At 42.8% G+C, this 10,471-nt stretch overlaps 1 protein-coding gene across 1 annotated transcript in view; it reads right to left on the reverse strand.

Moving 5' to 3' along the window:
• Positions 1-10,471, reverse strand: part of T265_11242 (hypothetical protein) — a gene marked incomplete at both ends in the record, with an annotated part of 34,275 nt that overhangs the window by 17,725 nt on the left and 6,079 nt on the right. The gene's annotated exons all lie outside the window — the stretch shown is intronic.

Raw genomic sequence — 10,471 nt, forward strand, 5'->3', positions numbered from 1 at the left:
AAGTTCTATGTAACAAAATATCTTGTTTATGAAGATTTTGTCCTTCCGGACATGGGGTGACGTGTATGTAGTGCCTATATTCACCTGTGTTGATCAACACACATTGTGAACTTCAAACCCACCAGTCAAAACTAAGTTTACTAAGCTTACTTCTATCATGCATTGAAAGCACAGTTCAGGGGAAACCGGGTGTCCAAATCATCCGCGCCATCAGGAGGTTTACACATGTCGACGGTGACCATAGGTTTTCAGGCTAAGTGGATCTCCATATTTCTGACAGTAATATCCACGAAAAAAGGCCATACGACACCAGATGCTCACATTTTGACCAGTAATGAAAAGGCGAACACGGGGATTCTTTGGAGTATATAAGATGCAATTTTCGGCTGTGTGAAAACATCAAGTACTCATTTGTATGTACTTGCTCCATTCAATCTCTTTGAAGACAAAAGCACCGAAACCAAGAAAGAAAATGCTGACTGTGAAGCACCACATCCGAATTTTTCTTTTAGAGAACTGTTAACTTGTAGAATCGGGTAAATATCTGTGGACCGAATATTCATTTTTCAATTATATGTGCAATAAAACACCACAGGCAATCCAATTTCTGTGAAGTTGCCTTCTTCTGCGTGTTGAAACTAAAGTTTTTAAGGTGAAACTGTGAAATCAGTCCAGTTTTGTCTTACATATAAACAAGTAGAAAAGATGGAGATCTATAGAATCGCCAAATGAATGGGCGATGGCCAAGAGAGCCACACCGTATAACCATGATTTATCTGGAAGCTTTGTTGTGAAGAAAAGAATAAAAGTGGATGGGGAAGAAACTTGGCGCAATCAGCCCAAGGTGACCACATTTCCAACGGTCGCTCAAACTGAAAATAAGAACGTCTTTGATATCGAGCTGCTTGGAGCATCTCCAAACAAGTGCAGTGGGAATCATGTGGTCTCCATCCTGGAAGCACCGACAACACACAATCGTTTTGTACACTCCTTCATTTCCCTCTGTCAGGTCAAAGGTTGACCACCTCTCTGCTTCCGCCATTCTGAATTGGGCACGGAAAACAGAAATCTTCGGCAAACTATGGTTCGGCATGCGCAATACGTGGACTTACCAACGCACCTTCTAGTGCTGGACACATTATTCAGTGTAATTCCCGGTTGCACAACAAAACATTTGATTTCTAACTGCCTCGTTACGGATTCGCTGACACCAACTTTCACGAACTGTGGTTTTGAAACAACAGTTTTCAACCACCCAAGGACGTCTCAATTCCGCTGCTCGAACAGGCCATGTCTCACAACCATACAACGGAACAACTTGCACTGTAGCCTGATACACATGTCCTTTCAGATTCAGGGACATACCGCTTTAATGCAATAGCTTCTCAGATTATCAAGCGGGATTCAAGGCTGGTGGGGATTGCGTCAGGCGCTAGAACAAAATCATACGTACAAACCACCCACAATACTAGTACTGATGAATTTTCAAGGCGCATTCGACCCAGTTGACAGGTTCGTTTCTCGCTTCTGTTTGTTTTTTTTTATCTAGAAGGATTCAAGAAACTGTGTCAGTCTTGAAATGGGCATCTGATGCAGCTGTGAAACATCAGGTTTGATCAAGTACTCATGAATAGTCCACGATGGCCCTATAAGTTTTCACAGCATTTTAACGCAACCCAGTATTGAAAGCTACCGGCAGCCTATCTTTGAGGTCATAATCCCAACTGACTGGCTGCAAAATGGGTATGAATGGATGCAGGCCACTGGGCGGCCTGCGGTTATCCCCCGCTGTATCAAATAACTATCGTGTCTCACAATAGTTTAGTGCCTACGTGAGCAAATGATCCATCTCGTTCAACTGTTACGCTGTTGTTACACGTCAGCATGTCGCTGCTGCTGATGTAGCTATGCTTCTCTGCTTTCCATGAAGAAACTGCCGTGCAATATCATGAACACCGCATCTGCTGAAGCACGCGGAGGGTGGGTCGCAGCACATCCAGTTGAATAATATATTTGTTAGTTCCTTGTGTCAATGGTTACGTTCTCCGTTTGTTCCGACTACTCATGAGTAGTGTTATTTACGCCCCGTCACCGCGGTATTGTTTTACTTCCCTGCCGCTCTTCTCCTCTTCGTTGTCACAGCTTTAGGCTCACTTAATCTCCGGCTGATGGTACTGAGAGCCTATCACTTGTCCGCCTTCAGATATAGTTTAATGCGTACTTTGCCATATCTGGAGTATCCAGCCGCTGATCCGAGGATAGAACCCGGAGCCCTAGGGATGACAATTGGGCACGCTGACCATTACATCCACTCGGCTCCCACGACAACTATATTTTAACGATACCTTCATATTGCGCTCTACCTGATTCTTTATTTGAAGGAGCGATAGAAGCTCTTTAAGTTAATTTGTTATACGCGCCGCTCTTTCATGCTACCAGTGAAAGACTGCAGATATTTCTGTTACGCACGTTCGGTACCTGTTATTCCAAGTAGTTTCCGTTTCGTTTGATTCAAAAACACGCCTCCAAACATACTGACCTCCTTCTGCACCTTTATCCCTCTATACTGCCTATTTACACCGTCCGACCACTCGTACCCTGCTGCCTCACTGTCCCTTTTCTGCTCCCGCCGATTGCGCTCTTGTTGATTGTACGTTCTACCTAATTCGTGATGTTCATCAAACCACTTGTTCATAGAACCAGTTGTCAATATAGCATCCACTACCCTACCCGTCTGTTCCTTCAGCCCAGTACCTACTGAATACAAACTGCGTTTGGTCTGACAATTCAAATCGCCCTTTTTCTTACAAAATCACGAACGAGGGATTCATCTGGAATTAAGACGAGTCACCTGTTAACACTTACCTAGTTGATAAGTTCGTACTGCTTTGCAACTGCGTACAAATTAGCTCTATGGTGGAACATAATGCTGTCGGAGGCTCGGGACTGTGTCTACTGGAGGTCTGGAAACAGTCGTGAGCTTCTGAAAAGTTTTCAGCAACCTCATGAGTAGTGTGTTTCGTCAAGAAAGCAAACTGACAGTACCTCTTTAGCATGAGACACCGTCTACTTCTACGCGTCACTCCAATTGTGCATTACTATTTTGTTGTCCCTCATCACTGTTTGCCTTGGACTCGGTAAACAGGCTTTGAGACAGATCCATGGTTTTCTTGAAAATATAAACGTACGTACCCATCTTTTCGGCAGTCCACATCTCACTGCAATGCCTCTATTGCTTATTCTGGTATTCAAATATCCTCAATCCAGTAAAGACTGACATGTCATCATCCGGCTGACTCAAGCGAAGTGTTGTTTTTCTCCCGTCTAGGTATCAGACGACGCGCTGGGTACTGCTCACTATCGAGAAGTTTACAGCCCTGAATTCGAAGCTCGATGGATGAGTGCCAAAGGCATCGCAGTCGTGATCGACTGGACTGGTGAAATGAAGAGAAGAGAGTTGGGTTCACTTGGGGATCTTTGAATCCGAAATCAAAAGTCATCGTGAATTTAGTAGAAATCTCCTTAAGTGATTTATGAATAGTAGTAGAAATCTCCTTAAGTGATACATTTTATGAATAGTTCAGGTGTGAATTTCATTGTATTTTCAGACTTCGAGAGTATACCGAGAGCTCTATGAAAGCTTCCGTACACAAGGCGGCGTCTGTCAGCCATACCCACCCTCTCTATTTCTGTTTGGTTTAGTAATCAATGAGATAGTGAAACAAACGCTAGAAGGACTTCAGAACTGCAGTGTTCAAATAGCCTCTGACGAAAACCTAGAATATACAGACGACACCGTTCTCGTCTTCGAAGAGAAGGAGGAATGAAGTAGCCGGTATAAAACTGGCAAACATGGATACCCCACGATAACTTAGTGGGCTGCAGAGACCAGCAAGCCGTCAAATTTAGGTTATTTCCAGCCTAATCGCAACCTGAATAATCTAGTACAGCTCCTCAAGTGGCTGCAGTTCTAACACTGAATAACAACCACCACAGTTAGTAACAGTACAAAACTTTCGACCATTCCAGTGTCGACTCCAGCAGAGCTCCTTATTCCTCCCAAAGCCGTTTCTACTATTGAAATACAACCTCACGTCACTGACCAAATAATTCAAAACCAACAGAAAAGAAAATAATTAGAAGTATGCAATCCCCCAAATTGACTTGGACGGTACCTTGGTGGCACCCAATCGTCTGAATTTGTCAAATTCCAAATGGCAGCTTTTTTAGTCATCCAAGGGTGTGGCCAATTCCCCGTTATCTAGTAAATTTCACCAACTGCTTCAAAGAAGTCAGCAGCTTCAGCAAACATCGACTGCCTTCTGTGTTACGAAATGAATAAATCTGACCAAATGAGGGTCGCTAACAATGTTCAATACACAGTCCAGACATGGAGCACTGAACTCAAGCGTGGTGACTTACATCTTTATGTGGCAAGTTGCTGAGTCACAGATCCATCCCTTAGATTTTAGAGAACTGTGTTTTTGAGAGCTCGAACTGAAGAGATAAAACTGATGGTTTCAGCCAACTCGAGTACTAACAAAAAACGATGGACGCTAACTATACAAACGAACGCAGCCTAACCCAACCTGAGAAGGCGGCCTTCAACGCTTTTGATGCTTAGTTCGTCCAAAGGAGGCTTCTAACATCATCCACGCATTCAACCTAATACTGGTCTGAACTAGCATGGAATTCATATTCAACCAAGGGGAGACGGAAATTTGGATAACATATTCCACCCTAGTGCTTAAGAGGTATCCTGATGATAGGAACTTTAAGCCTATTCTGGGTGTTATCCGGAAGAATACTAAATGCGCTGAATTACGTTGTCATTCCATTAGGTGGAGGTATACTCAATTCTCATGTTTGGCGTGCGGCAGTGACTTTGGTGGCTGAGTTTCGTTTAATGTCTGCTTTTTCCACATAATGCCCATTTTGATGTGCTTTCAATAGCCCGAAATCTTCTGTCGCCGACTACCTGAAAAATCTGAAAGGCCGTTTCTCAGATTTTGAACACGTGACCAAAGCGGTCAGAACTATCCTGGAACCCGAAATCTCGCCAGCGGCAAGTCAGTTATCAGGTCGAGGCTGATTTGCTGATTGCTGAATTCCTCGGACGTTCATTAAAAATGACAAAAAGTTTACCCCATGCGATTGATACACCCTTCTGCCAACTTAAAAGAACATCAGGAATAATCATGACCATGTGGGTGTGACAATAACCACAAGAACTGTAGTGGGTACTATTCAGCAACAAGGGTTGTGTATTGTATTTTTTCAAAAACACGAGAGAATTAAAATCATCCTTAATTTCAAGTCTTATGGATGCCAGTTAAGAAGAAACCAAGAAATGAGTTTTGTGTCCCTTTATTATTTCTGCCTACCCATTTGAGTCGCTTCGAATAAACAAATAGTGCTCGATAAAATATCAGATGATATGCCCTTAAGGTCCCTATGTGACGACGGTGGCAGAAAAACACCAAAAAGGCCGTATGGTCTATGTTAAAACGAACTCACCAGTTCAGCTTTTTAGCTGATGAATACGGTCTAGCGTTATCTTGATGACATGTGATTTTAATTTTAATTTCCACAAAACCAAATAAAAATCGGTTCAGTGACGAAATTCTAGCTAATTTCTTGCTGTTAGTAGTGAACGTGCATGTACAGCGAGGAGGCTTTGGGAAAACCGGTCGTTCCTCACTCTGGTTGCTTTTGTTCCTGGTTCTGTACGGCGTAATATGGATGGGTGCAACGACTGCGCCAAAGTACTCATGGAGTTTTCGGTGGCACCGGTGTGTACACTTCACACCAAATACCATGCACTACTTTTGAGTGAACCGACTAAAACAGAAGGTGCAATAATATTCTCCTAACTCTCTCCAAGTCGTTGAAAACACGCTCGTTGGGTGATTTGATGGATTCGAAAGAAAGTTTATTGAACAGAACCTATCTGACGATCTTTACTAACATTACGAGTGAAGCACAACGCATTGAAGGACACCCTCAGGCTTCCGCACATCCGAAAATTTCCAACAAAATTTTTTGACAAAAATACTGATTTTTCAATATCCCATTTTTAGAAACCTTCTGCGATCAAACAGACAAGCTTAGAAATGGTATTAAGACTGAATTCGCTCACTAAGAGGCAGAAAATGCGCAGAAGCACTGAACGCGAAAGGTTCTGAGTCATTGTTGTAAGAATCACAAAGCTAAAACCCTTTATTGTAAGTGTAGACCCTAGAAAATAGTATTGTGTTATCCGACTGGTGCCCATTAAGTCAAAAGTGCAGCATCGAGTTCAAAATAAAATAATCGTTCGGCGGAGAATCCAGAGAATAGTTGGTTGCAGTCCATCTTTCTGTTTGAGATCAACGGAATTAATGCGCTTGCTCCGTGAAAGGGTGACGAAAAATGAGCTTTTTGCCACAAAGAAACGCTTTTCCGATGTTATTTTTGCGAATAAACAGCTGAAAGTATCCTGCCCAAACGTAAGTGTTGCCTCGTGACCTTGCACATAAAAGGCATCTTCCTTCAGGACGAATAAAAATCGATCGAAAGCAACCAAAGAAACAACGGTTATGTACCGCAACTGATGGATTCAATGGCAAACCCTGCACGTGGCACGGAACTTCGCAGAAAAGGAGATGGCAAGAGTTTTGAAACTGTTTCTAAGAAAATGCATCAACTAAGAAGGAAGTTATCTCAAACAAAACATTTGGGTACGCGTGGGTGGTTCAGAACACGGTGGACACCAGCAAAGTTGACCTTATGAGTAAAGCAAACAGGTAAATATAGAACTACGCTAGTGAATCAGCAGATGACAGAAAACCGACCAAACGGTACATCATGTCTACCATCATCTGAAGCTTACTAACTAAGTATGCTAAATGAAAAAAAGGGACAGCGTAAAAAATAAGGCTACGATGGTCACAATACCAGAATGTGGCCTTAACAATGCTTTCATAGATGGATGCTTGGGAGTTTTTGACACAATGCTTTCAGCTGCAATAGAAGGAAGAGTTACTGTAGTGGACATGGACATTTCAAGAGCTTATAGTGCCATGTCATACGCAATCCAAGCAGATAGTAAATTGTTGGTGTTGCTTATATAACCTAAGAAAGTCATCCAGGCACCAAAATGGTGCGCCCAAGAAATGTCCTCAAATTAGTTTCTTCCTTGCAATAGTGAACTTAAGTGCATAATTGGTTAAATAGACTTTTTCAAGTCAGGAGCAAAGTACAGACAAAGTATTTTATCGTCATCTGTTCATATCCAAAACACTTGGTCGAACAATCTGCAAAATTCTCGACAATCTCCAGTGCTTCTCTTTAAATTGCAAGGAGTAGGTTCATAGACTGTACATCTTGAAGCGAGACTTTGGACTGTAAAAATGCAATCCGCATGCCGAAAAACGGTGTGATGTTGTTTAGTTCGTGCAACATTGTTTGTGCTTGATCATCGGATATAGGAAAGACATCGTCTCCATACACCAGACATACAAGGTTCGCACTAGCAATGACTTGAACATCGGGCTTTTGAAAAATTCCTCGTGTTTCCATTCTTATTTAATCAGTGATCGAGAGAACAAGAACGGATATAGTGAACATCCTTGGCTGGACACCACTTTTTGTCGGGAAGCTTCGAAAGGGCTCACTATACATTTTTAGACTCTGAAGTATTTGAATCATCTTCATCGGCAGCAAGACATTACTGTCCCAGCAACCCAGGCCTTAGAAATTTATGCGTTGACCTCATCTGCTGCAATGCCGTAAGAACTAGCACAACGCTCCGCAAATTTCAGTGCCTCTCCCTGAATTGTATGCGGCGTGTTCAGTAACCGAATGCTAAGGAGCATTAACTTACGCTTTTGGGTACAAAGTACATAATAAAGAACGGGACGACCTTGACCAGTTCATCCAAAAATACCTGCGCCCTCTCCTCTTCTTCGAAGACGAGAACGATTGCGTCTTCATATTCTAGATCGACAAGGTTTTTGTCACAGGCCCTTTTCGCGCCGGTTTTTGGAGACCTTTTGGCGTTTCCCTCACGACTTCATTAACGACAAAGTTAAATAGGAATAGAGAAGGGCCACCCCTGACAGGCAGCGTTTTGTCTAAGGAAGCTTGCCGTATAATCTAGCACGTCTGAAAGCCCGAAAAAATAAATAGGTTGGAAGAACATATGCAGTTATAGACTTCCAAGACCGTAGGTGTTTTTACCTTTACCGCCCAGCGTTCTGTGTTGGCTCTGAACTCCGCACAAGTTAATTAAAATGATTTTCAGTCATTCCCGGCTTTCTGGGTCTCTCCCGTTTTCTTGGCTTTCCCTGTCCGCCAGACTTTATGGTTGGCTCACACGCTCACTTTCGCCTGACGTCTGATAATTCGTTACATCAGGTTATGTTTTGGAATGGCTGGTATGTTTCTTCGAGACATAAACAGTGCCGCCATTTGGTCTAATATCCAGTGCTTGAGTGCTTCTGATGGTGACGTCCCAGAGACAAAGTTTAGAGTGCTATGCAAAGAGTTGGTAATCCCATCAAAGTATGAGTTCACACCTGATGGCAGAGCAGGGAATGATTATAGAAGACGATTTTGATTCGTTCGTCTGACATCTGTATCTGTCAGTCTTTCAGTTTCAGAGGAATTTTTCTGCACCTTACCAGCCCCTAAAAAACTTAGCGAGAAGCAACGTCAAACAAGCGCGCGGATGTAATCCACGAATATGTCCCAAAACGACCAGCGGTCAATTATTGATCCAAAACATATGTAATTGATGGCAGTGTGTGGCTGGCATGCCGGTGAATGATACCATGTGGTTAGACGACTGCGGCTATTTTGGAAGTTAGTTCTGCATGAAGACAGCCTGAAATCAGCACAGAGCTAAAGAAACCGGTAACCACTGTTTGTACGTACCGAGTCAACTCCATGTCAACCTCTTAAATGAGTCTCAGATACGCCTAGCCTGTCCACTTGTGCATCCATATCTTTGGCAACCACTACGATATCTGGGGTTTCAGTTAGCCACAACAGGGTACTCAAGGTGTTGTAAAACCTGTCTTTGACGGCGTAGGAGCTACAGTCAGCTGGGGCATAAGCAGACAGGATAAACAAACATCGACCAAATTTCTGTTTGTAAGGTATATTCGCAGACGAGACTAAACAAACCACATAGATGCAAATATCAACAAGTATCCAGTCCGATAAGGATACTTTTACCTGGTGATTTAGAACAATATAGCTGTTGGACTTACTGCTTCAAAAGTCTCTGGATCGCCAGAGGTGCAAATCCGGAGGCCAATGGAGAGTACTGAGGCAATTAGTGCAACCACTGTGCTTGCATCTAGATTTTTCGTTTTTAAAACATATCAAAAACCAATACCAAGTGTAAGAGTAAGCCCAGCTTACTGTCCTGTTTGCTTCAGAATGCGGAGATTAAGGGCAGCCAGAAGGATTGTTCCGAAGATACCTGAGGACGTTAGAGTCATGTGACGCAAAGATTTTGCTTGCAAAATCAATGCAGGACAAACCTATTCATTAGCACTTACTGCTTGACTATCAAGCAAAATTCAATGGGTGGAAGGAGGGNAGAAGGATTGTTCCGAAGATACCTGAGGACGTTAGAGTCATGTGACGCAAAGATTTTGCTTGCAAAATCAATGCAGGACAAACCTATTCATTAGCACTTACTGCTTGACTATCAAGCAAAATTCAATGGGTTGGAAGGAGGGGAATAAAAGTTAAGTGAAAGAGGAAGAAAAGAGGCGTCAGCAGCAGTAGGTTTCTGCTTACATACCCTACCGTATGCAGCAAGTAAACCAACCTAGTTGATGGCACCACGCAACGGTCGATGTTACATGAGTTTATTATTAGACGTGGGTATCATGGTTTTACGTGGACTTGGATACTGTCAGAGCATCCACACCCAGAGAGGAAGGTGATTAAGTTCCTAAAACGAAGCCTTTGGATTAAAGCCTGACGCAAGACAGCGGTAATTGGCTGAAAAGGCCAATTCATTGCCATTTCTATAGAACAAGTTACCACCTTTTCCAACCACAGACATGGTGGAGTAGAAGATTTTGTTCGTCATACCTATAGCCGTTGACAAACTTGCTATGAGAGATTCTGTGAGTATGGCAGGTACATCTCATAGTACAGCTCACTGGGTCACTGAGGTGCGCAAACTGTCACACCACTGTAAGGTCAAGTCTATTCGTCTCTCTTATCACCTTTATATTTCATCACTTGAAAGAATAATCTAAATTTCAATAATCAACAAGGTTTCAGTAAGGACAACTCACGTTTGAATGACCACCTGCTGGCCCTGGAACATCGTAGTAGTCTAATGTGAGGGGCCTTGAACAGATGTCATTTATGTTGACCTTAGGCTAGACTTAGATATGTAGCCACACAACCGCTAGGCAAACTAGCACCAAAGGTTTACTTATTCTTCAGATTAAAGGACTTTCTG

Source organism: Opisthorchis viverrini (assembly GCF_000715545.1).
Source record: "Opisthorchis viverrini unplaced genomic scaffold opera_v5_462, whole genome shotgun sequence".
In the NCBI taxonomy this organism is placed as follows: domain Eukaryota; kingdom Metazoa; phylum Platyhelminthes; class Trematoda; order Opisthorchiida; family Opisthorchiidae; genus Opisthorchis; species Opisthorchis viverrini.